This window comes from Pongo abelii, chromosome 19, assembly GCF_028885655.2.
Source record: "Pongo abelii isolate AG06213 chromosome 19, NHGRI_mPonAbe1-v2.0_pri, whole genome shotgun sequence".
NCBI lineage: Eukaryota > Metazoa > Chordata > Mammalia > Primates > Hominidae > Pongo > Pongo abelii.
In genome coordinates, this window is record NC_072004.2 from 54,854,070 (window position 1) to 54,879,195 (window position 25,126).

At 41.0% G+C, this 25,126-nt stretch overlaps 1 protein-coding gene and 1 long non-coding RNA gene across 11 annotated transcripts in view; both read left to right on the plus strand.

Moving 5' to 3' along the window:
- The window catches only part of BCAS3 (BCAS3 microtubule associated cell migration factor), a 703,083-nt gene that overhangs the window by 533,097 nt on the left and 144,860 nt on the right, over positions 1-25,126 (plus strand). The window lies entirely within an intron of this gene.
- On the plus strand, positions 3,706-23,144 carry LOC134760565 (uncharacterized). The gene is made up of 3 exons (XR_010138296.1): positions 3,706-12,095; positions 18,328-18,384; positions 22,968-23,144. It is a non-coding gene; the product is annotated as an uncharacterized LOC134760565 (long non-coding RNA).

Consider the following 25,126-nt stretch of genomic DNA (forward strand, 5'->3'; position numbering starts at 1 on the left):
GCTATTAAGGGATAAATCTGATTATCACGATTGGAAGAAAAAGCCAGTACACCTCTGGGACACATTATGGCATGGATCCTTGGGAAGGCCCAAGCCTGTTTCCCCTTCACTTTCTTAGAGCTGGGCATCTCTCCTAAAGCTGCTGTTGCTGTGTGCTATTGGGACTGTTACCCCGACCAAGATCCTAAAAAAAGGCTTAGATATGCCTGTGGTTGGGGTGCTCTGCAAGGCACCAAAAAAAGAAACCTGCAGAAGGCTACATACTATGAAGGAATAAACCACAAGAATGTGGGCTACAGGAGAGTATGATGTGAAAAGCATAAACCCTAGAGTTACCCGGAACGCTAACCACCTCACTAACTAGGAAATGGGTTTGCCTGCCTCTGCCACAGTTTCCTCATTTGTAAAATGAAAATTACAGTGAGAATTCTAACTTACATCATAAGTTTGTTGGGGATTAAATAAGATAATGCAGTATGGCACAGTACCTGGCACACGGTGACGTGCTCAACAGGGGCTGATATTACTATTACTATTAAGAATACATGCCTGCTGCTCACTAAGTGTACATATAATCCCTCTGTGTGTTCAAAGTGCATAATTTTAGGGAATTTGTTAACAGTCATACTGACATAGATACAAATATAGAGAACATATAGTGGCAGAATAAATAAGCCAAGATATGAAATAATAGTGGGGAACTGTAAAGAAATGATAAAAATAAGGACTTAGCATAAACCTTTGAAAGAAAGGGCCTCCATAGGCTTGTCAAACCATAGACTTCAATTTTGAAAACCTCTGTTCTCTTTTACAGTCGAAAAGCAAGAAACTTAGGCTTGACTAATGAGTATGGTCTTGGTGTGGTCCTTGCTTTCTCGAGGCCTCAGTTTTCTCTGGAAACTGGGAGAGGTGGAGTAGATGGTCTCCAAGGTAGCTTCTGGTCTAAAATTCTGTAAGTCTACTTAAGAAAAGGAGTCGTAGCATTCCTCTTTTCGCTGTTGCTCAGTGGTATTTGCCTGAGGTGCAGATGTTTCGTGGATCTCCCCTGATAGATTTTTCTGTGAAATCTCAGGCTCCTGCCTCATGTCTCTAGCTTAGTAATAACTGAACATGGTTAATTTGTTCTGGTTTATTGCTGATTGGGTGATTTATGTCACGTGGTATATGGGGTTTTTTGTTTGTTTGTTTGTTTGTTTGTTTAATTTTCATTCAGCAACCAGTGGTCTTGGTCAAGGTGGGCCATGGCCACTCTGCGACTCTAGGTCGATTCGTCTGCCTGTTGGCTTTTTTGATTTTTGCTTTGAAGTTTCCTTTTGCCTCAGTCAGCTGCCTTGAATGAAATTATCTGCTGCTGCTCTGGGCTTGTGATTTCCTTTGCTTTCATGTTTGCTCCCTTTCTGAAAGATGGGGGTTGTAATTTGTTTGCTGTTTAGGAGCCAGCCCTTCAGCTTCCTTTCAGTGATAGCATCCTGCCTGCCACACTGGGCTTTTCTCCTTTTCCAGTCCGGTTGTTCCCAAAATCACTAGTTTAATTCTCTGTATTTGAAGAATGCCAACGCAATATCTCCCTTTCCTTACTCACAACTGCAGTTGGTAATTGTGGAATGCATTTCCTACAAATATTAATTTTACTTTCAATATGTGACAGGATGCAGCGCCTTTTTTTTTGTTTGTTTTTGTTTTTAAGACGGAGTTTCACTCTGTTGCCCAGGCTGGAGTGCAGTGGCGCAACTTTGGCTCACTGCAACCTCTACCTCCTGGGTCCAAGCAGTTCTCCTGCCTCAGCCCCCCAAGTAGCTGGGATTACAGGCATGTGCCACCACGCCTGGCTAATTTTTTTTTGTATTTAGTAGAGATGGGGTTTCACCATGTTGGTCAGGCTGGTCTCGAACTCCTGACCTCAGGTGATCTGCCTGCCTTGGCCTCCCAAAGTGCTGGGATTAGAGGTGTGAGCCACCACGCCCAGCCACAGAGCTGTTTTTTATAAATATTCAAAACATTTTAAAAGTTAATAGAGATACCTGTAATCCAGTCCTAGGGAGCTTGTAAATTGTCTGACCTGGTCATTCTCCTATCTGCCCTTGGGTACTGTATCCATGCTCAGGCACTTTCCTATTTAATATACTACCTGCCAATAACTAGCTAAAAGATATCTTTAACCCTGAATCGTTAGAAAGATACCAAGGTTCTTTTCATGATGTATGCTTTTTAAAAATTTAAAACTAGCAATTAGGATACATTTGAAAGGAAGAATGTCTTGATTTCTTGGATATTGTATAGAACAACTTGTATTTGCACCTCTGAGGGCCTTTGATGAGGTGGCCATTTAATGAAACACTCAGCTCAAGTGTTTTCAAAACAGCTGATTTACTACACTTGGATACCTTGTGGCGTGTAGAATTGGGCCTGAAGTTGTCAACCAAGCAGCAGAGCTGGAACCCAGTTGTAGTGATCATGTCTGAAGGATGTCTGCTAAATATCATGTGCTCGCGTTTGAATAGAAGGAGGTGGGTCAGAGTGAAGTTGTTAATCTTCAATTTTTTTCAAACACCTCTAATTGAGAGTAGAAAAGCATTTGCTTTCTATCAATTTGATAGTCCATCTTTTCTCCTATATTTGATTATAAAAAGCAGTTTTTGTTTTTATCCTATATCTTTATTATTTTCCCATTGATTTATAAGAGAAATCTTTGAGCATCTATTAATGTACATCTCTGTACCATGGATGATGGGAAGATATACAAAGTAAAGTTCTTGCTAGCAGGAAGATGGACTGAGTATATGTATGACTATAAAGTGATATCAAAAGTACAGGTGAAGTTGTGGCAACATTCAAAGGAAAGGGAAATCAGTTTCCTCTTGAAGTTCAGGAGAGATTTCATGGAAGAGGTATCATTCGAGCTGAGTTTTGTTATATGGAAATAAGAAAGGAAAGTCATCCCAGACAGGGAGAACAGTGCTCAGGAAACAGGGTGTACATATGGGGACGAGCAGGTGGTTTGGTTTGCCCATCAGACAGCGTGGCAAGGACAGCAAAATGAGATCCAGTCTGAGAAATAAGACTATACAGTGTAGTCCTTTGAATACTTTGCAGTGTTTCATATACATCTGGAGTCAATTGGTTCGTTGGGATTTGCATCTTGCGTCCACCACTTCTTACCTCTGCGACCTCGGGCATATTCCTCATCATCTCTGTACTTCAGTTTCTTGGTCTGTGAGAACTAACAGGTGAAATGAATTCTAAGTATATGTTTCATTTAATATAGTAAATCTAAAATATCATTATTTCAAGGTTTAATCAGTATAAAAATAGATTGAAGTACTTTTAGCACATTTGGCTTCAGCCTAGCCATATTTCAAGTGCTCAGTAGCCACATGTTGCTAGTGGCTACCATATTGAACTGCACAGATCTAGAACATTTGGAACCCGTTCTTCTGTTCTCCTGTCTTTGGTTTTGTGTACACAAAGAGAGAAACATTAGGATTGAACACAAGCCATTTCATGCTGATATGCATAGCTACCACTTACAGATGTTGTTGAGATGCAAGAAGTTAATCCAAATACATTTTGGTCTCAGTTGGCCACAGGAGACTTGTCAGCAGTTACATGGAATGAAAGCAATCACTGCTAGCAAGTCCGTCCTTTTGGACATACAAGTATCGCTCTGCCTTTTTTTTTTCTTTCTTTTTTTTTTTTTTTGTGAAGAGAAATAAGACTCATCTCTCCTTTATTCTTTCCTGACCATGCCTGCCTTTGTATTCCTGACAGCCTTGGAAGGACACAGATTATGTGGTAAATATAATAATTACCCGTCTTCACATTAGACGCGGCCCTTTGAATTCCCAGCACTGATCTAATTCCAATTGCTTCTGAAGTTTACCTTTTACACTTGTGTTGGTTTTAGCCAGTGGATATTATGTCAAAGGTCATGAACTTGTACACTTCCCCTCCAAAGATTGACAGTATCAGTGCCCAGTTTGTCAAGATCTCTCTAGATTAGTTTATTTAATTTTGCTGCAGTTGGTTAATTCACAAAATCATAAGGCCTTTTTCTTCTTTCAAATGCATAGCAAGTGAGGGACAAAGAAGAAGGAAAAGGAATGGAATTCAGTTTCCTCAACATCTTAATTATCTCAGTTTTAAGTTCTTCTATAAGTGTGTCTCTGTGGATGTTGCTTTACTGCTTAAAGCATCTAATTGAAACCAGATCCTTAAATCTCTTTGGATCAAGAAGCAGTAGTAAGCCCAGGGCATATTATCCCTACAATCCAGAAATACTTAGGTGTCTTGTATTTGATGCACGTGTAATCAGTTTACTCTCCCAGCTCCTTTTTCTACCTAAAATCTTAGTGATGTAGTACAGTGGTAAAGGAGATATTTATTCCTGTTTTGAAAGGATACAACCAAGGTAGGGAAGGCTTCATTATTGGTGATTATTCAGAAGACCTATTTTCTTTACATATGCTATGGAAACAATACTGTTTTCAGCTACAGAATACAGTACATGATTATACTTTTGTAAATTGTGCGCTTTTCCCCTATCATCTGCTAATTCCAATTTGATACTGTTCTGTGTTCAAAAATACAGCATGAGCAAGCTGTAATGGTGCCTGTCTAGAGTCCCAGCTGCTTGGGGGGCTAAGGTGGGAGGATCATTTGAGCCCAGGAGTTTGAGTCCAGCCTGGGCAATATAGCAACACCCTATCTCTAAAAATTAAAAAATTCCTAAAATATCTACTGACCATAATAGTGTCTATCAAATGCATTTTCACATTCTTGTTATGTCCAAATTCTCTATAAACAATTCAGGAAATAATTGTTTTGTGATACCTAATTTTCAGGTAAGCCCAGCTGGTCTAAAAAGATTGGCAGTATTTGAAACATTTAAATTATATTAACAGTTTTTCTTTTTTGTATAGTTGAAGAAAGAATTAAGACATTTCAAACTTTTGTATGGAGATCTTTGTTAAGTGGATTTTATGCTTGCTTCTTAAAATATATTGAATACACTTTGCTGTAGGACAGGGCCTAGCCCATAATAGGCATGCAGCTCTTATTTGAATTGTGTTGAACGACTCACTGTTATGAGCATCCAGTATTTACTAGATCTTAGATTTTAAGGGTTAGAATTTTTTCAGTGTGATCTTTTTTGTTCAGATGCAAAATAGCTCCAGTAGTCATATGTATTTTCTGTATTTTTTCCTTTTTTGCCATCAAAGCTGAGAACCTTATCTCTTAGAAACCTTTAATTGACTACCTAATATGTGCCAGATACCCATAGCTTTACATGGGATATCTCATTTGATCCTCACAGCAGCCATATGAGATTGCTGTTACTGTATCACATTTACATATTAGGGAACTGAGCTTCAGAGAGAATCACATTTGTTCTGACTGCTGTCAGTTTGCCTGCCTATATCCTGTAATATCCCTTTCCTTTTTAATTTGTTGCTTCTAGTCCTGAGGACCAGAAATCCAGATAAATAAAATATGCTTTGGTGGGCCTTCCTGATGGGACCCTCGAGGGAGGAGAGAATGGAGACCGGGAGAGGAGTTCCAGGTTGGGGTGTATGAGGTGGTTAACTGGGTGCAATGCCCCTTTCCCATAGGTTATGGTTACTCCATAGTTAAGCTAATTTACCTGGTTAGCCAGAATGAACTGATTTTGGCTAAAGCCTTTTCTTGTCTAGGAATGGAGGAATTACCTGAATGAGTTCCCACAGACTGTCCTAGAGGGGCCACAGACTGCTCTGAGAAGCTAGTGCAATTTATGAGTCCTCTTCTGAAAAAATGCAGATACTCATACATATACAATGTCGCATGTGCTTTCAGGGGTTTCAGGACCCCTCTGAAATCCATCCCTGGATCCCAGATTAAGGTAATTCATTTGGCCTCTGTGGGTGGATGTTAATCACTAATGCTGTTATAACCTAAACATGTCCCTAAGACCAGAAATTATAATTAAGAACAGAGGAACTCTAGGGACTGTAGGAAGTTTGAAACAGAAAAGGGCTTTCTTTAGCTTTTGGGAGGAATTTGTGTTTGCCCATGAATGAAGTGAAATGACCAGATAGACAGTAGAACCAGGCCTGTGTGCTGGGGACACCTTCTGTGCCCTAAGGCCACATGGCCGAGAGACAGGTGTGGGAAGCCAAGGAAGAAGAAATTGGGGATAGGTCCTGTTAATTTACACCAGCCCATCAGGTTAGAGCACACTCGGGAAAGTTCTTGCTACTCTGAAGGCGATTTTTAGAATCAGAAACCTATACTTGAGAAACATAACTTTTTGTGTTATTTATATTTTCTATAATGATTTTCTTTTGCTCTCTGCTTGATTTTATGTAAAATTTGTACTAAGGTCAAACATTGAAAGGGAATTTTGCAAATATCTGAGCCTCTCTAAAGGGAAGAATAGGTGACGCAGTGGGGTTGGCAGCACTTTTCCTGTTACTTGGGAGTGAACCCTCAGGGAAATAAAGTGCAAAGGCTTAGCCACAGGTGTAGCCATAGAATCCCTTTCAACCTGGAGACTGTCCTTTCCAATTTCCAGCATAGAAGGTTTTGCATCTGGTTTTCCTAAGAAGGCCACTTCCTTTACACACATTCCTGCATACTGTGCTTCACCCTCAAGGCCCAGTAGAAACCAGCAGTAGGACCTTCCTCATTTTTCAGCAAGTAGGACTCCTTATTTGAAGGACCGGTACCTGGCTCTTAATTGAAGTCTTGAACAGTTTCAAAGATGGGAAAATTCTTCATTATTTTGCTTTGAGATTCTTCTAAGCCCCAGCTGAGAAATTATGAAGGAGACTGTAGACACATCGAAATCTATTACCAGAAAAGTTGCCTTAACAGGAAACCATAATCTATAGTGTATTTTTTTAAGGTGGGAAGGACACATGGGTATGGTGTATTTTAAAAGGATTTAAAAGCACTAAAGTATAGGCACACCTCATTTTACTGCATTTTGCTTTATTGTGCTTCACAGATATTGCATTTTTTACAAATTGAAGATTTGTGGCAACTGTGTTAAGTGTGTAGACACCATTTTTCTAACAGCATGTGCTCACTTCGCGTCTCTGTGTCACACTATGGTAATTGTCACCAGATTTCAAACTTTTGCATTATTATTTTATCTGTGATCAGTGATCTTTGACATTACTATTGTAATCGTTTTGGGGCACCCTCAAACCATGCCCATGTAAAACAGCAAACTTAATAAATGTTTTGCGTTCTGACTGCTCCACTGACCAGTTGTTCCTCCATCTCTCTGCCTTTTCTCAGGCCTCCCGATTCCATGAGCCAATAAAATAATATTGAAATTGGGCCAATTAATACCCCTACAATGACCTCTGAGTGTTCAAGTGTAAGAAAGAGGTTCGTCTCTCACTTTAAATCAAAAGCTAGAAATGATTAAGCTTAGTGAGAAAAGCATGTCAAAAGCTGAGACAGGCTGAAAGCTAGTCCTCTTGCAGCAGTTAGCTGAGTTGTTAATGTAAAGGAAAAGTTCTTGAAGGGAATTAAAAGTGCCACTCCAGTGAGCACAGAAGAAAGTAAAACAGCCTTGCTGCTTGCTGAGATGGAGAAAGTTTTAGTTGTCTGGATGGAAGATAAAACCAACCACAACATTTCTCAAACTGTTGGCCTCAAGCAGTCCTCCTGCCTCGGCCTCCCAAAGTGCTGGGATTACTGATGTGAGCCACCGCACCTGGCCACCCACCACATTCCTTTAAGCCAAAGCCTAATCCAGAGCAAGGCCTTACCTCTGTTCAATTCTATGAAGCTGAGAGAGGTGAGGAAGCTGCAGAAGAAAAGTTTGAAGCTAACAGAGTTTGGTTCATGAGGTTTAAGGAAAGAAGCTATTTGCATAATATAAAAGGGCAAGATGAAGCAGCAAGTGCTGATGGAGAAGCTCCAGCAAGTTATCTAGAAGATCTAGCCAAGATCATTGATGAAGGTGGCTATGCTAAACAACAGATATTCGATGTAGACGAAACAGCCTTCTATTGGAAGAAGATGCCATCTAGGACTTTCATAGCTAGAGAGGAGGAGTCAATGTCCGGCTTCAAAGCTTCAGTTGAAGGACAGGCTGATACACAATGGCAATTAAATCTCAACATTAGTTTTGAAGGGGATGCTCACACTATAGCACAGACCAATTTTCTTTGTCTAAATACAATAGTTTTCCTTCCAGGCAGCCTCAGTTCACGTTCATGAGCCACATTCTTGTGCTTCTCCATTTACATAGCTCTAATAGTAGAGGAGAGATGCTCTATGCATCCCTCTTACCCAGTCTCTAGATATGGAGCCACAACCTTGCCTGCTACCAGCTGAAAATTCTCCTGAAGCTAGGCTTTTATCTTCGAATTATAAGATAGTGTTGGCCGGGCGCGATGGCTCACGCCTGTAATCCCAGCACTTTGGGAGGCCAAGGTGGGCGGTTCACCTGAGGTCAGGAGTTCAAGACCAGCCTGGCCAATATAGCAAAACCTGGTCTCTACCGAAAATACAAAAATTAGCCGGGCGTGATGGCGTGTGCCTATAGTCCCAGCTACTCAGGAGGCTGAGCCAGGAGAATTGGTTGAACCCAGGAGGCCGAGGTTGCAGTGAGCTGAGATCATGCCACTGCACTCCAGCCTGGGTGACAGAGTGAGACTCCGTCTCAAAAAAAAGTGTGTGTGTACACACACACACACACACGTATAGTGTTGATATGTGCATATATGTATACTTTGTTTTAATATGTAAGCTATTTGTCTGCCAAATTACTTTTTTCATAAAATTTTAAGCAAAACAGCTCTTCCTGGTCCACCATTACATACCCCCCAGAAACACTACAATAACATAACATTGATAGAGGTTACAATTTTTTTTCTCAACTTTTAGATACGGGGGCACATGTGCAGGTTTATTACATGGGCATCTTGCACTCAGGTAGTGAGCATAGCACCCAACAGGTAGTTTTTCAACCCATGCCCTGTCTCTCCCTCCCGCTCTAGTAGTTCACAGTATCTATTGTTCCCATGTTTATGCCCATGGGTGCTCAAAGTTTCACTCCCACTTAAAAGTGAGAACATGTGGTATTTGGTTTTCTGTCCCTGCACTAATTTGCTTAAGATAATGGCCTCCAGCTCCATCCATGTTACTACAAAGGACATGACTTCATTCTTTTATTCCATGGTGTATGTGTACCACATTTGCTCTATCCAATCTGCTTGTAGATGGGCACCAAGGTTGATTCCATGTCTTTGCTCTTGTGAATAGTGTGGCAGTGAACATAGGAGTGCAGGTATCTTTTTGGTATAATGATCTATTTTCCTTTGGATATATATACCCATAATGGGATTGCTGGGTCAAATGGTAGCTCTGTTTTAAGTTCTTTGAGAACTCTCCAAACTGCCTTCCACAACGGCTGAACTAGTTTATAACAACAGTGTATAAGCATTCCCTTTTCTCTGCAGCCTTGCCAGCATCTAGTTTTCGCCTTTTTTTTTCCTAACAGATAAGGTCTCACTATGTTCCCCAGGCTAGTCTCAAACTCCTGGACTCAAGCAATCCTCCTCCGACCTCGGCCTCCCAAAGTGCTGGGATTATAGGTGTGAGCTGCTGTACCTGACCTGACTTTTTAATAATAGCCATTCTGACTGGTGTGAGATTATATCTGATTGTGGTTTTTGATTTGCATTTCTCAGATGAGAGTGATGATGAGCATTTTTTCATGTGTTTGTTGGTTGCTTGTATGTCTTGTTTTGAGAAGTGTCTATTCATGTCCTTTGCCCATTTTTTAGTGTTTTTTTTTTAATTTTTTGCTTGTTAAGTTTCTGATTATAGATTCTGGATATTAGATTATTGTCAGATGCATAGTTTGAGAATATTTTCTCTCATTCTTTAGGTTGCCTGTTTACTCTCTTGATAATGTCTTTTTATTGCTTTATCTCCATTTTGCAGATAAGAAACAGGTTTTAGAAGTTTCAGATATTTGTTCAAAGTCATACCATGAAGTACAAAGCTGTTTTTAACCCATGCCTTTCTTAAGTTCCGAATCCATAATGCAGAAACCATGCTGGGCATTAAGGAATCCTACCTTCAAAAGAAATGAGAAGGCTGGAGATAGTGGCTCATACCTGTAATCACATCTGTAAGCACTTTAGGAGGGTAAGGCAGGAAGATAGCTTGAGCCTAGGAGTTTGAGATCAGCCTGGGCAACATAGCAAGACCCCGTCTCTATAAAATAATTTTAACATTAGCCAGGTGTGGTGACACACACCTGTAGTCGCGGCTACTCAGGGGGCTGAGGTGGGAGGATCATTTGAGCCTGGGACATCGAAGCTACAGTGAGCCATGATTGCACCACTGCACTCAAGCCTGGGAGAGACCCTGTCTCAAAAAAAAAAAAAAAAAAAAAAGAGAAAGAAAGAAAGAAAAGAGGCCTGACGCAGTGGCTCACGCCTGTAATCCCAACACTTTGGGAGGCCGAAGGGGGGGTGGATCACAAGGTCAGGAGTTCAACACCAGCCTGGCCAATACGGTGAAACCCCATCTGTACTAAAAATACAAAAATTAGCTGGGCGTGGTGGTGGGCATCTGTAATCCCAGCTACTCAGGAGACTGAGGCAGGAGAATGGCGTGAACCCGGGAGGCGGAGCTTGCAGTGAGCCGAGATCACACCACTGCACTCCAGCCTGGGTGACAGAGAAAGACTCCGAAAAAAAAAAAAAGAGAGAGAAAGAGAAAAAGAAATGAGGAGAGTTTAAAAGCATTCCACAAAGTCAGTGGTTATATGTTAATTTGTGTAGTGTGCTTTGTGATAATTTAGAAGCAATTAATTCTGGATAGACATGTGTATTGTATGTAATGACAGACTGTAATGTAAAATACTGATTGTAATGTTTTATTTTGGCCAAAAAAAAGGTGTGGGGTGGGGAGTAATTTTCCTCAAAATCATTATCTGGCAGGGTGGGAGGCTGTTTTTCTTTTGTATACAGAGAAACAGAGTCCCAGGTAGGAATATTTGTGTATTCATGGCAGTTTGGCAGACCCTTGGAATATAACCTTCTTCATGGTCCATGTTCTAGTCCTGCCTTGAGAACCCTCTTTTGAGTAAAGAAAATCTTCAAAAACCCATCTCTGGGTTTCATCCTGAGGATCCAGGACCGGTGTTCTCTTTCTTAAGAGGAAAAAAAATCACAATGGTAGAAAATTCTTTTCAAATCCTACTGTAGTCTCGACTGATCTCTCTTCTCATTGCTCTTCATTGGCCTCTTCAACGCTTCTGACTGTGTATTAGAAATAATTATTATCAGCATTAAAACAACTTTGTCTATTTTAATTATTTTCTTTATGTTAACTATTTTCTTTTTAGAGTTGCTTATCTGTTTAGCAGGCCACTGCATTAGCCTTGAGCTAGTATTGTAAGATGCAAAATTATGTTGCCGGCATCAGTTGGGAATTTCATGGAATTTGCTTCTATTTGACTATATTTCCAGATGGAACCATGTGCCAAAGTGTTTGTTTTGGGCCTCCATGAAGTCATTCCTTTGCAGTGATCTGTAGCTAGACTGCTCTCTCTTGGGACTAACCTGTGTGACTAATTTGAGTAGGAGGGTGATAAACTTTGTTACCACTTAAAAAGGGGCTAAAAATACTTCTTTTTTTAAAAACCCCTCTCCATATTATCTAGCAACACTCTTTGAGGGATAATGGAAAGGAGGTGATAAAGATTAGAGCTGATTGGGAAGGTTCTGAATGCCCAAGTTTCATTTAGGAAGCTTCACACCTCTGAGCCCCAGGGAAGAGTTTGGACCCCAGGCTTTTACAGGTTTGTAGTAAAATCTGAGCTGCCCAGAACACTCTGTGGCTAATGGCTTTTGCAGAAGTGATTCTACAACTAAAGATGCCAATCAACTAAGCTTGTATTGGTTCATCGTCCAGATCTAAAAATGATTGTTGAGTTATTGTGCTAAATATTTCTAAGAAATGCTTCTTTTTAAGTTGCAGTCTTATGATCAAAACACAGTAAATGAAGGGCTTCCCTGAAAGGTGGAGCCAGTAGACTTGATTTGGAGATGAAGCATATACCGAACTCGAAGACTGGAGAGGTATTTTTGCCTTAACCCTGTCTCTGATTCACTGAGGGACCTTGGATAAGTCACAGTCTTCCTGTCTCATGTTTCTTTTACTTAAAAATGAAAGCATGGATTAGGCTAGCTCTTCGTCAAACCTCCTTTCTCAATTCATCTTCCTAATCACAGAACTCTTTTTCTAATAAAATTTTATGCAGGACCCCAATCTGTAAAACAGATACAAGAAGAGATGCTTTGGTTAATGGAGGGCACAGGGAGAATCTCTCTCTGGCTTCAGTTCTGGCCCCTGAGGCTCTTTCCTGTCTAGTTGAGCTTTCTTTAAGAGCTCTTCCAGCTGTGGCATTCCATCCATTATTCTAATTAATGTGAATTGAGTATTACTAATATCAGGTTTGGGTTTTTTTTTTTTTCACTTAGTACCCACATCATAGAACAAAAAAAAGTGGTTTTAAATTGCAGAATGATTTAAGCTAGTAGAGGGTGTCATTCATTGATATTAAAGATTAGTACTGGTCTAAACATAGCACTATTAGAAGTTACAGAAATTCACAATAGAAACCCTCTTCCTCTGTCCCAGAATGCATGGAGCAAGAATGCAGAATGGGGAAGTAAATGATAAACCTGCAACCATTAGTGCTCACTTTCTAAGCTTCCCACTGAGTAGTGGGATACAGCTCTCTCTTCCTTCCTCTCCTTCCTCAAATCCTACATTCCTACACCATTGCTGAGCAGGTTGCAATTTTGGCCTAGAGTGATTACTCCTGATTACTCCTGTCCCTCTCTCTGACTGGAGCCAGGTCTGAAGTACTCTGTTTTCCACCTGTCATCTCAGCCAAGACCTTGCAGATTCAATACTAAACTGTTGTATAGGATTAAATTCTGAGCCTTCTAGGAAAAGTTTCAGAATGTGTTTCTTTGCTGTTGTTAATTGCAAAATCAACAGACCTCCCTCCCAGGGAGAGGAGTTTCCTTCTCCTTTAGTGGGCTTCCCTCTAGCAATTCAGGAGCTGCTAGAAGCAGATTAACACCTACAGTTTCAGACCAGCTTAGAGCTCACTTCATTTCCCACTGTGCAGCATTTCACCAACCCACGGACCTATGGCTAGTCATTCCTGCCTGTCCTGCGCCAGGGCCTTTCCCAGCCAGCAGTCTTCCCACTGACTGTTAGAACTATACTCTCTAGCTCAGGCTTTCTCCAAAAAAATAAAAAATCATAGTGCTGCTTCGCATTTTCTCTCAACTTCGCATTTTCTCGCAAAGCGCTAGGCTTTGTCCTAAGCACTTTATTTATTTATTTATTTATTTATTTATTTATTTATTGAGACAGAGTCTCACTCTGTCACCCAGGGAGCAGTGCAGTGGCATGATTTCGGCTCACTGCAACTTCCACCTCCCGGGTTCAATTCTCCTGCTTCAGCCTCCCAAGTAGCTGGGACTATAGGCGCACGCCACCACTCCTGGCTAATTTTTGTATTTTAGTAGAGACAGGGTTTCACCACATTGGCCAGGCTGGTCTCAAACTCCTGACCTAAGATGATCCGCCCACTTCGGTCTTCCAAAGTGCTGGGATTATAGGCGTGAACCACCACACCTGGCTGTCTGCCCCCCGCCCCCCGCCTGTCCTAAGCACTTTAAATGTGTCAACTCATTTGGTCTCTTTGAAAAGAGTGGCCAGGTGAAGGCTGAAGGACCGGATAAGTGCAGTTTCCAGAATCCTTCTTGGCTAGTTATAGCCTAAGACTTGCAGACAGGCAGCCTGGGAAGATCTCAAACAAGTAACCTTCAATGAAAACATACAGTTTTGAGAATTGAGATATTTGACAAATGATTGAGCCACTCGAGTTGCTTATGTATGAATGTGCTTGTTTAGCAGGTAGAGTTATTATTCTCTTATGTTCAAATTTATTAACAAGGGTTTAATTTCATTCCAAACAGATTGTGTCAAGGTGACTATGTAGTACAGAAGTACAGTGAAATATGAGATTCCTGAGCCTTTAGTAGATGCTGAGCTGGAGACCCCCGTTAGTGCTACCTCTTTCTAAACAGCTCCAGCCATGAAGCTTTTGACCTTTTCACCTTTAAACTTTGTTTGAACTTGGAAAGAAGACTTTTGAATTGTTAAAAAAAAAAAAAAAAAAAAAGTAGAAGAAGGAGAAAGAAAGACAAGGGAAAAAAAAGGTTAGGGAGGCTGCAAAAGAGATGTGGAGACTGGGGGAAAAGGACTGATTATATGTTAGCTTAACAGTAATACCAGGAAAATAATCCTCCTCTTGTCTAGGAGTTTCTGCTACTGGGAGCCACAGGGTAATCAGCTCACATGACATACCCAGAGGCGAATGCTAGCCTGTGCTGTTTTTGAACATATTCAAACAAAGGCTGATTATCCAAACAAGAATTTGGACTGCAGCAGTCGGACCAGTTAAATTATAGTTAGTAAAACTTGGTGCCTTGTGAGCTTGGAATGTTACAATTGCAGCTGGATCTTCGTTTGTCAGGCAGCCTTACTGCACAATAAAACCAGAGATTTTTATCTCCCCAGGACTCAGTTTAACTCCTTGGGTGCAAACAGAAAAGTGCCAGCTATCATACCTCAGAATCCTGGCAACATCTGTCCCCACTCCTGTCAGAGTTCATGAGGCAGTGGCATTTTCGTGGTGTTCTGTAGGAAAGTGGGAGGACAGGGGCAAGTTGCTCTTCTTCTTAGATCTTATGTTGGAGATAATAATTTTTATTTATTCATTACTTTCACAACATTTTTTTTTTTGAGATGGAGTCTCGCTCTGTCGCCCAGGCTGGAGTGCAGCGGTGTGATCTCAGCTCACTGCAACCTCCGCCTCCCAGGTTCAACCGATTCTTCTGCCTTAGCCTCCTGAATAGCTGGGACTACAGGCACCCGCCACCATGCCTGGCTAATTTTTTTGTATTTTTAGTAGAGACGGGGTTTCACTGTGTTAGTCAGGATGGTCTTGATCTCCTGACCTCGTGATCCACCTGCCTCCGCCTCCCAAAGTGCTGGGATTACAGGCGTGAGCCACCGCACCCGGCCACTTTAACAACATTTATTAAGTGTTGCTATGGACAAAGCCCTGTGTTAGTACTCTACTTATATACAAATGGCTATAAAAAGATGGTATAAAGTAGTCAATTGTAAATAGGTTTCAAAATGTTGTGAGTAAGTGGAGGGATGATGGAGAAGGTAAAAAAAAAAAAGGCTTTTTGGAGAAGGTATGATTTGAGCTGACTTTGTGGGAAAGTAGGATTGAATCTTTAAATGTGGCTCTCAAAGTGATTTTATGCAGCAGGAACAGCACAAAGGAAAAATTGGAGGCAGGAAAGTTGGATCCTGGATGTGAAGGAAGGTAATAAAAGAGAAGACTGAAAAAGTAGAATAGCCTCTGCATAGTGGACTTAGGATGCCAGGCCTGAGAGTGGACTTCCTTTGGTAAAGCAAGAGGAAGCCATTAAAAAGTTATCTTTTTTACATAGCTGTCAAATAATAATAAGTTAACATGTATTGAAAGGTTACCATACTGAGAGGTGGAGCCAGCTGGACTTCCTGGGTAGAGTGGGGACTTGGAGAACTTTTCTGTCTTACAAGAGGATTGTAAAACACACCAATCAGCACTCTGTAGCTAGAATTGTAAAACGCACCCATCAGCGCTCTGTAGCTAGCAAGGGGATTGTAACATATACCAATCAGCACTCTGTAGCTAGCAAGAAGATTGTAAAATGCACCAATCAGCGCTCTGTAAAACACACCAATCAGCACTCTGTAAAATGCCCCAGTCAGTGCTCTGTAAAATGCACCAATCAGCGCTCTGTAAAATGCACCAATCAGGATCCTAAAAGTAGCCGATCGCAAGGAGGATTGAAAAAAGGGCATTCTGATAGGACAGAAGTGGAACATGGGCGGGGACAAATAAGGGAATAAAAGCTGGCCACCCCGGCCAGCAGCAGCAACCCACTCAGGCCCCCTACCAGGCTGTGGAAGCTGTGTTCTTTCACTCTTCACAAGAAATCTTGTGGCTGCTCACTCTTTGGGTCCTTGCTACCTTTAAGAGCTGTAACACTCACCTCGAAGGTCCGCAGCTTCATTCTTGAAGTCAGCAAGACCCTGAACCCACTGGCAGGAACCAACCCTGGACACAGTACATGGGACACTGAATACTCAAAATAATTCTGGAAGAAAATAGAGACTCAGAGAAACGAAGTAACTTTCCCAAGACTGCTCAGCCCATAAGCAGCAGAGTCACGATTGAAATCTAGACTGACCACAGACCCCCAGCTCTTAACTGCTTTTTGTATTACTCTCTATTCCTTTTAAATTGGCTGACTTTATGATCATAATGCAAAATAGATTAGCCATATTTTTATATGGAGGCAGGAAGCTTGACTCTAATGGATCACCCATATTCCTGAATTGGATGATTATGGTAAAGAGAATTGCTTTACAGGGATGATTTTTATATTGGAGAAGATACAGTTATGATCACCACCCTGAGTTGGTTTAAATATATGGGTTATAACTTTGTATGAACAAGAGTTTTGTTTTTGTTTTTGTTTTGTGAGACACAGTTTCACTTTTGTCGCCCAGGCTGGAACAGTGGCACAATCTTGGCTCACTGCAAACTCCACCTCCTGGGTTCAAGCGATTCTCCTACCTCAGCCTCCTGAGTAGCTGGGATTACAGACACACGCCACCACACCTGGCAGTTTTTCGTTTTTTTTTGAGACGGAGTTTCGCTCTTGTTGCTCAGACTGGAGTGCAGTGGCGTGATCTTGGCTCACTGCAACCTCCGCCTTCCAGTTTCAAGCGATTCTCCTGCCTCAGCCTCCTGAGTAGCTGGGATTACAGTCGCCTGTCACCACACCTGGCTAATTTTTGTATTTTTAGTAGAGATGGGGTTTCACCACATTGGCCAGGCTGGTCTCGAACTCCTGACCTCGTGATCCACCCGCCTCAGCCTCCCAAAGTGCTGGGATTACAGTTGTGAGCCACCGCACCTAGGCACAAGAGTATTTCTGCTTGACCAATTCCATCATAACGAGATAATCTGCCCTCATAGCTATTTCTGACAGTGATTTATGGTAATGCAGAGCTGGCTTTGGCAGGTCTTATGTCTTTATGGCCTTGCTTTTTCTGAGCGACACATTTGCTACCATGGGTGTACGGCTCTCCATTTCCCAGTTTCCACGAGGTGTCTTCACCGTATTCTTATCCTCTGCTGACCCTGCCACTGTCTTGTTTTCTTTCCTGTCCTCTTTGATATACTCTGTTATTGTAAGCCAGGCTTGTGGCTTCTGGGAGGGGTGATTGGCAGGGTCAGTCAGACATAAGCACTGAAACGTGTGTCCCAGAGGTGGAAGCCAGATTTCCTCTCAGGGCCCTGAGGCTAACCTCCTGTGATGGCTTCATGGCTAGAAATAGCAAAAGTCGAAATGGATATTGCAGATAGTCCAGACAAGCAAACAGAAGTCCAAATGCTTGGGTACCTAAGATTTTTTTAATTTGTTCGTGTATATTTTTAGCAATAGAAGCAATATAGCATACCTTTGAGCCAGTTTTTCCTAGGTGTGCCAGGTGGGTTGGCGTTCACAGTTCTCAGGAGACAATCAGGTACTGATTTAGTGAGCTCATTTTTGAAATGCAAAAGCAAAAAGGAATAAAATAGCAGGTTACCGTAGTATAGATAGTAGGAGTTGATTGGCACCAACATCTTTATTTAGTTTGGGTTAGAACAGATTCTCTGCATATCAGATTTGAAGAGGAGATCTTAGTTTTTATAGCAGTACCATCAAAGATAGTTATATATCCAAGAGGAAAGCCTGAGTTTGAAATAATGATTAGCTCTACAGATTTTCAGCTTTTTGTTTTGGGGTTTTTTGTTTTGTTTTTAATTCAATTTGCAAAGCCTCTAGCAGATAGTTCTGAAACCTTTGTGAACGCTTTCTGTAACTTATGAAGGTTTTGGAAATTTGGTCTAGTGATGAGTAATTCTTTCTTTCTGACGTTAATCATTTGCATTTTATCAGTGGCTCCAAGATTAATATAAAAAGAGAACTTCATTTACTCTGAGTGATCATGTTTCAATGTGTTAATGTTTTAGGAGTAGCAGAGGATAACATGCAACTGTTAAGATCTAGATCATGCTAAAAGTATTAAAGTTGGCTTTCAGAGATTAGTTTTTTCCTACTTAAAATTAAGAACTTAAAGATTTTAATCAAGATAATCCTAAAATGTCTTAAGGTGCAACTTATTCCGGAGGTGATACCAGTTGGAATAGTAAAGACCAAAGGAGAAATTGTGAGTTAATGTTTACTTTTTTATTACTATTTTAATCAAATGGCTTTACAACTTGACCTTTTAAATGTGAATATATTTTTTTAAAAGAACACTCAGGTATGTGAAGCCATAACTGTTGTATTGGAAGTTCTCAGCCCTAAAAGTTCTGCACTTGAATGTTAAATATATGTGTGATAAAAATATTTTCATTGGGGTTTTCTGTGTGGGCATTTACATTCTCCTGGTGACAGGTGTTTTGGTGAAGAGAAAAGCATCTTGTAGATGTTTGGGATCTGTAACCATGCTGTCTCAACAGCAGCAGCAGCAGCAGCAGGAGGAGCTACCATTTATTGAATGCCTGCTCTTATCATAGGCACTCCTCTAGGCACTCTACAGGCATAATTTCTTCTCCTTACAACCATCCTGGCGGGTAGAATAGTATTTTTATTTCACAGATTCAAAAACAGCCTAAGAGAAGATAAGTGGTAGGGACAGGCTTTGAACTCAGGTTTCTCTGATTCCAAAGTCCATATTCTTTTCACTATACCATGATATTAAAAAGGAACAAGTGGGGCCAAGCACAGTGGGTCACGCCTGTAACCCCAGCACTTTGGGAGGTTAAGGCGGGTGGATCACTTGAGGCCAGGAGTTCGAGACCAGCCCGGCCAACATGGTGAAACCCCATCTCTACTAATAATACAAAAAAAAAATAGCCTGTAATCCCAGCTACTCTGGAGGCTGAGGCAGGAGAATCACTTGAACTCAGGAAGCAGAGGTTGCAGTGAGCTGAGATTGTGCCACTGCACTCCAGCCTAGACAACAGAGACTCCATCTCAATAAATAAATAATAAAAATGAACAAGTGTAGCTGACATTTATCTGAGACTTATCAGCCTTAGCACACATACACTAAAAAGTTTAAAACAGATTTTATGTTATTCACTAGAACAGATTCATTTACCTATATCATTGAGCCCTATAACTAAAGGGTCCATTTCTTTTAAATTGATCTCAGACACACAGAAGTATATCTTAACTAAAACTTTCTTCCCGAAAAGAAGCATTTTTAAAAGGTACCAAGGGCTGTTATTCTTAGAATGATTTGATGAAATCAAAGACAAAAATAGTTTAGGCTTTTGATTAGATTTCAATATGCCACTCTTACTAGGGAGCTTTCTCTTGTTTGGGCATGACAGGATTTTTGCCATGAGAAACCTTCTAGAGCTTCCGCCCCCTCAGTTCTCACTCTCCATCACTTACCCTTCAAAAGACTCTGAATAGCAATTACAATACAGTTAGGCTTTCTTTGCGGGACCCTCATATAGTGGGCACACTGAATATGTGGATTTAATATTAGAGGCTTGACTATTTGAATGTGATTGCAAAAGTCAGTGAGGTCTCTGTTATTACTACAAATTTGTAGGTTGGTATTTAGCTTAGCAAGTGGTGAAGCTAGTGAGTGAGCCTGTTTACCACCAAGTACCCACGTCTCCCTTTGGCTCTGTTGTTCTCTGCTTGTTTCATCTTGTGACTTAAAACACACACACCTTAGCCAACTGTTTATGCTAATGATGAAAGAGAAGTCAAAGTAAATAAGCTTAATAAAATAATAGTTTGAGCCTGCGCAGTGGCTCCCGCCTGTAATCCCAGCACTTTGGGAGGCCGAGGCAGGCGGATCATGAGGTCAGGAGATCAAGACCATGCTCGCTAACACAGTGAAACCCCATCTCTACTAAAAAAAAAAAATTACAAAAAAAATTAGCCAGGTGTGGTGGTGGATGCCTGTAGTCCCACCTACTTGGGAGGCTGAGGCAGGAAAATGGCGTGAACCCAGGAGCCAGAGCTTGCAGTGAGCCGAGATCGTGCCAATGCACTCCAGCCTGGGCGACAGAGGGAGACTCCATCTCAAAAAATAATAAGAATAATAATAGTTTGGAGGTAAAACCAGTCTAAAAAATGTACTTACCTATTTTTTCTCTACTAACAGCATTTAACATGTAAAATAAAATTTTGTTGAATAAATGTTAAATGTTTCTGAGAAATCTGAGAGCTTTCATAATAGTATAATATTCAGGTTTTTTCGTGTTTGTTTGTTGTTTACTAAAGAGGAATCATTTCTCAGTGTTAAGTATATCTGGGACCAGAAATGGCTCTTGTTATCCAAGGTAAAGAATCCAAATATTGGCCGGGTGTGGTGGCTCACACCTGTAATTCCAGCACTTTGGGAGGCCGAGGCGGGCGGATCACCTGAGGTTGGGAATTCGAAACCAGCCTGACCAACATGGAGAAACCCCGTCTCTACTAAAAATACAAAATTCACTGGGCGTGGTGGCACGTGCCAGTAATCCCAGCTACTTAGGAGGCTGAGGCAAGAGAATTGCTTGAACCTGGAAGGCGGAGGTTGCAGTGAGCCAGGATCGCACCATTGCACTCCATCCTGGGCAACAAATGTGAAACTCTGTCTCAAAAAAAAAAAAAAAAAAACCAAACATCAGGAAGAGAGTATAAATATCAGGGTCTGACCTAAAGGAGACCTTGAGATGTGTGCTGGTTAGCCCTTTGACAAATCTCACAGTACCTTAAAACACATATTTATAGCGATGTTTGAGTAACTTGGAAGTCTATCTTAGACCAAATACATGTTTGGTTAATGTTGCTAGGCATAAAGTGTAGCCCTCCTCCCTTCATATGAGATCCTTTAGACGTGACAAGACCCGCCTGTGATGCCTAGACCCTTCTTCCATTTAGAAGGACATCACTGAATGCAAATTTGCAAAAAGCTATGGCAGAACCTATGGTTAAAATCTCATAAGATGCAAAGAGTCTGGAATTTAAGAAGCTATGGGAAAATATATGTCCAGAGCCTATCTTCTACCAGTCAGCCTTGTTTTTGCTTAGATAAGTTTATTCTTTTTCTGAGCCAATGTTGAATTGAAGTAATAGTGATCACAGCTTATCACAGTTCTCTAAAGATTATTGCCTCCTTCACTGCCTTCATGAATTAACACCAATTTCTTCCAAACAGAATTCTTTAAAAAAAAAAAAAAAAAAAAACTTTATTGAGCTATGATTGACATACAAAAAGCTATACACTTTTTTTTTTTTTTTTTTTGAGACGGAGTCTTGCACTGTCACCATGTCACCAGGTTGGAGTGCAATGGTGCCATCTTGGCTCACTGCAACCTCTGCCTCTTGGGTTCAAGCAGTTCTCCTGCCTCAGCCTCCCAAGTAGCTGGGACTACAGGCACGCACCACCACACCCATCTAATTTTTGTATTTTTAGTAGAAATGGGGTTTCACCATGTTGGCCAAGATGGCCTCCATCTCCTGACCTCGTGATCCGCCCGCCACAGCCTCCCAAAGTGCTGGGATTACAGGCATGAGCCACTGCGCCCTACTGCTATACACATTTAATGTCTACACTGTGATGAGTTTGGAGATACATATATACCTATCCATCACCTCCAAAAGTTTCCTGCTGCTCTGGCAGAATCTCTTTCTTATTTAAAGCTGAGTAATATTCCATTGTGTCTATATACTATATTTTCTTTATCCATTCATTCATACATGGACATTTAGTTTGCTTCCACATCTTGACTATTGTGCATAATGCTACAGTGAACATTCCATACAGTGAAGTGGAGATACCTCTTCGAGATCCAGATTTCAGTTCCTTTTGATATATACCCAGCAGTGGGACTGCTGGGTCATATGGTAGTTTTATTTTTAATTTTTTGAGGAATGTCATAAGTGTGTCTCAAGAAAATATAAAGACAGTATAAGAAGACTTAGAATTGAGTACAGTTTGATTGAATCTAGGGTAATCACCATTATCCTGATTTTCAGGACTTTCATTCACTTACATTCCTTCATGTAGCACAGTTCCCTGCCAGAAACATCCATCATGGAGGAAGTGAGTACTAGAGACTTCAGGGAAAATAGTAACTTCTAACTATTTTATGTAGTTGAGGGATGAGTGTTTTGGTTCTTTCCTAAAGAGAAGGAATCTGCTCTGTCAACCAGGCTGGAGTGCGCTGGTATGACCATAGGCCTCTGCAGCCTCAAACTCCTAGGCTCAAGCAGTCCTCCCACCTGGGCCTCCCAAGTAGCTAGGAATATCAGTGTGCACTACCACAACCTGCTAATTTTTTAAGTTTTTTTATTTTTTATTTTTTAAGAGATAGAGTCTTGCTATGTTGCCCCAGCTGGTCCTGAACTCCTGGCCTCAAGTGATTCTCCCTGTCTCAGCCTCCCAAAGGGATGAGTTTTAACATGCTAATTACTTTAAGTTTTAAAAGAATAATATATCAAATTAAAGCATTTTTAAACCTCTTTTTTTTAACTCAAGTAATACATATTTATGATTTAAAAAGCTTAGGAAAAAACAGAAGAAGAAAGAAGAAAACTAAAATCACTTGTAATTTCCTTACCTAGAGTTAACAACTATTAACATTATGGTATTTATTAAGATTCTTCTATGCATTTGTATACACACATATATACGCTCTTTTTTGTAAAATGAAATCACACTGAGCTTATTTACCATTAAGTAATGAGTCTTACCTGTCCAGTAATTAATGTGTTTTCCTTTGCTTTTTTACTTAGCACTATATTGTGAATATCATGCACAAAGACAGTTTGGAAACAGGGTGACTAGAAGTCGACAAAAATATGTGTTACAAAAGAATAACAGTAGGTAAAATTCAGAGTATTATTTTAATTTACTGTTAAAATTACCCAAATCTCACATACTTTATTCAGTCTATATTTTTAAAAATTGGATATATAGGCCGGGCGCGGTGGCTCACGCCTGTAATCCCAGCACTTTGGGAGGCCAAAGCGAGCGGATCACGAGGTCAGGAGATCGAGACCATCCTGGCTAACACGGTGAAACTTCCTCTCTACTAAAAATACAAAAAATTAGCTGGGCATGGTGGTGGGCGCCTGTAGTCCCAGTTACTCGGGAGACTGAGGCAGGAGAATGGCGTGAACCCAGGAGGCAGAGCTTGCAGTGAGCCGAGATCGCGCCACTGCACCCCAGCCTGAGTGACAGAGCGAGACTCCATCTCAAAAAAAAAAAAAAATTGGATATATAGGGAAGGAGCAATTTTTTAAAGATTTAACTGCAATTGCATAGTATTTTGTGATTTCATTATTCATCTTTCTAAATGTGGTGTAATAGACTTTAATTTTAGTAAGTGTATCAGTCCATTCTCACGCTGCTATAAGGACATAGCCGAGACTGGGTAATTTATAAAGGAAAGAGGTTTAATGGACTCACTGTTCTACATGGCTGGGGAGGCCTCAGGAAACTTACAATCGTGGCGGAAGGGGAAGCAAACAGGTCCTTCTTCACATGGTTGCAGAGAGAAGAATGAGTGCCCAGTGAAGGGGGAAGCCCCTTAGAAAACCATCAGATCTCGTGAGAACCAACTCACTAAAACAAAAACAGGATGGGGAAACCGCCTCCATGATTCAATTATTTCCACCTGGTCCCTCCCAGGACACATGGGGATTATGGGAACTACAAGTCAAGATGAGATTTGGGTGGAGACACAGCCGAACGATATCAGTAAGTATTTATTTTTATTTATTTTTTAGAGACAAGGTCTTGTTATGTTGCCAAGGCTGGATTCAACTCCTGAGCTCAAGTGATCCTCTCACCTCAGCCCCCCGAGAAGCTGGTACTACAGGCATGTACTAGCACACTCAGCTTAATTTTAGGAAGTATTTAAGCAAATATTATTGATCTGTATAAAACTGTTCATTTTAAAAAGTGAAAAGTTGTTTCCAAACAATTCAGTTAGTTTTCTCTTTGGTAGAAAAATTTGGTGTCAATTAGTTTTTCTCTTTGGTAGAAAAATTGTATATGTTCAAATCAAAGTTGTAGAAGTACCTCCCTGCCTAACATTCAAGTGGTTTCAGATGGTAGGCTTTAACATAACAAGATGAGATATTGGGCTCTCAGAAAAAGCAGTTCCTAAGGGAACACCTACATTTAGTACTTCTTTTTCATGTTAATGAAGTTCTGTCTCATTGAAAGAAAAAAAAAGAGATTGTTGAGTGGAGGTACCTACTGCCTAGTGCAAAGTCAGGAAGGCTGTGGAGCTGATGGGCAGCTCTTCAGAATCCAGGGGTCCATTATTGGTACACTCAGCGTGAGGCTGAAGCTGGAAGGTCACCTCCTCTAACGTGAATAAAACTGAAGCTGTGAGAGCTCAGGTGATCCACCCAGGGTTCCACAGTGATTGAGAGGGCTGAGACTTTAGAATTCTGCCTTCTAACACCCAGATTTGGCCTACCTCACACACTGACAGGAATTCTCTTCTATCCTGGGAGAGTCTTACAACTATCACGACCTCATAACTGATCTAAGATGGCTTTCTGGAGATGGTCAAGTCAGGAATAGCTTTTAAATAGGTTGCTACGGCCAGGTACAGTGGCTCACGCTTGTAATCCCAGCACTTTGGGAGGCCGAGGCAGGCAGATGGCTTGAGTCCAGGAGTTCAAGACCAACCTGGGCAACGTGACGAAACCCCATCTCTACAAAAGATACAAAAATTAGCCAGTCATGGTGACATGTGCCTGTAGTCCCAGCTATTGAGGAGGCTGAGGCGAGAGGACCACAGAAGCAGAGGTTGCTAAGACTGGAGATGGCACCACTGCACACCAGCCTGGGTAACAGAGCAAGACTGTCTCAGGAAAAAAAAAAAAAAAGAAAGATTTATGTTGTTTCCCCCAGTCCCCTAGGTCTCTCCTTTTAC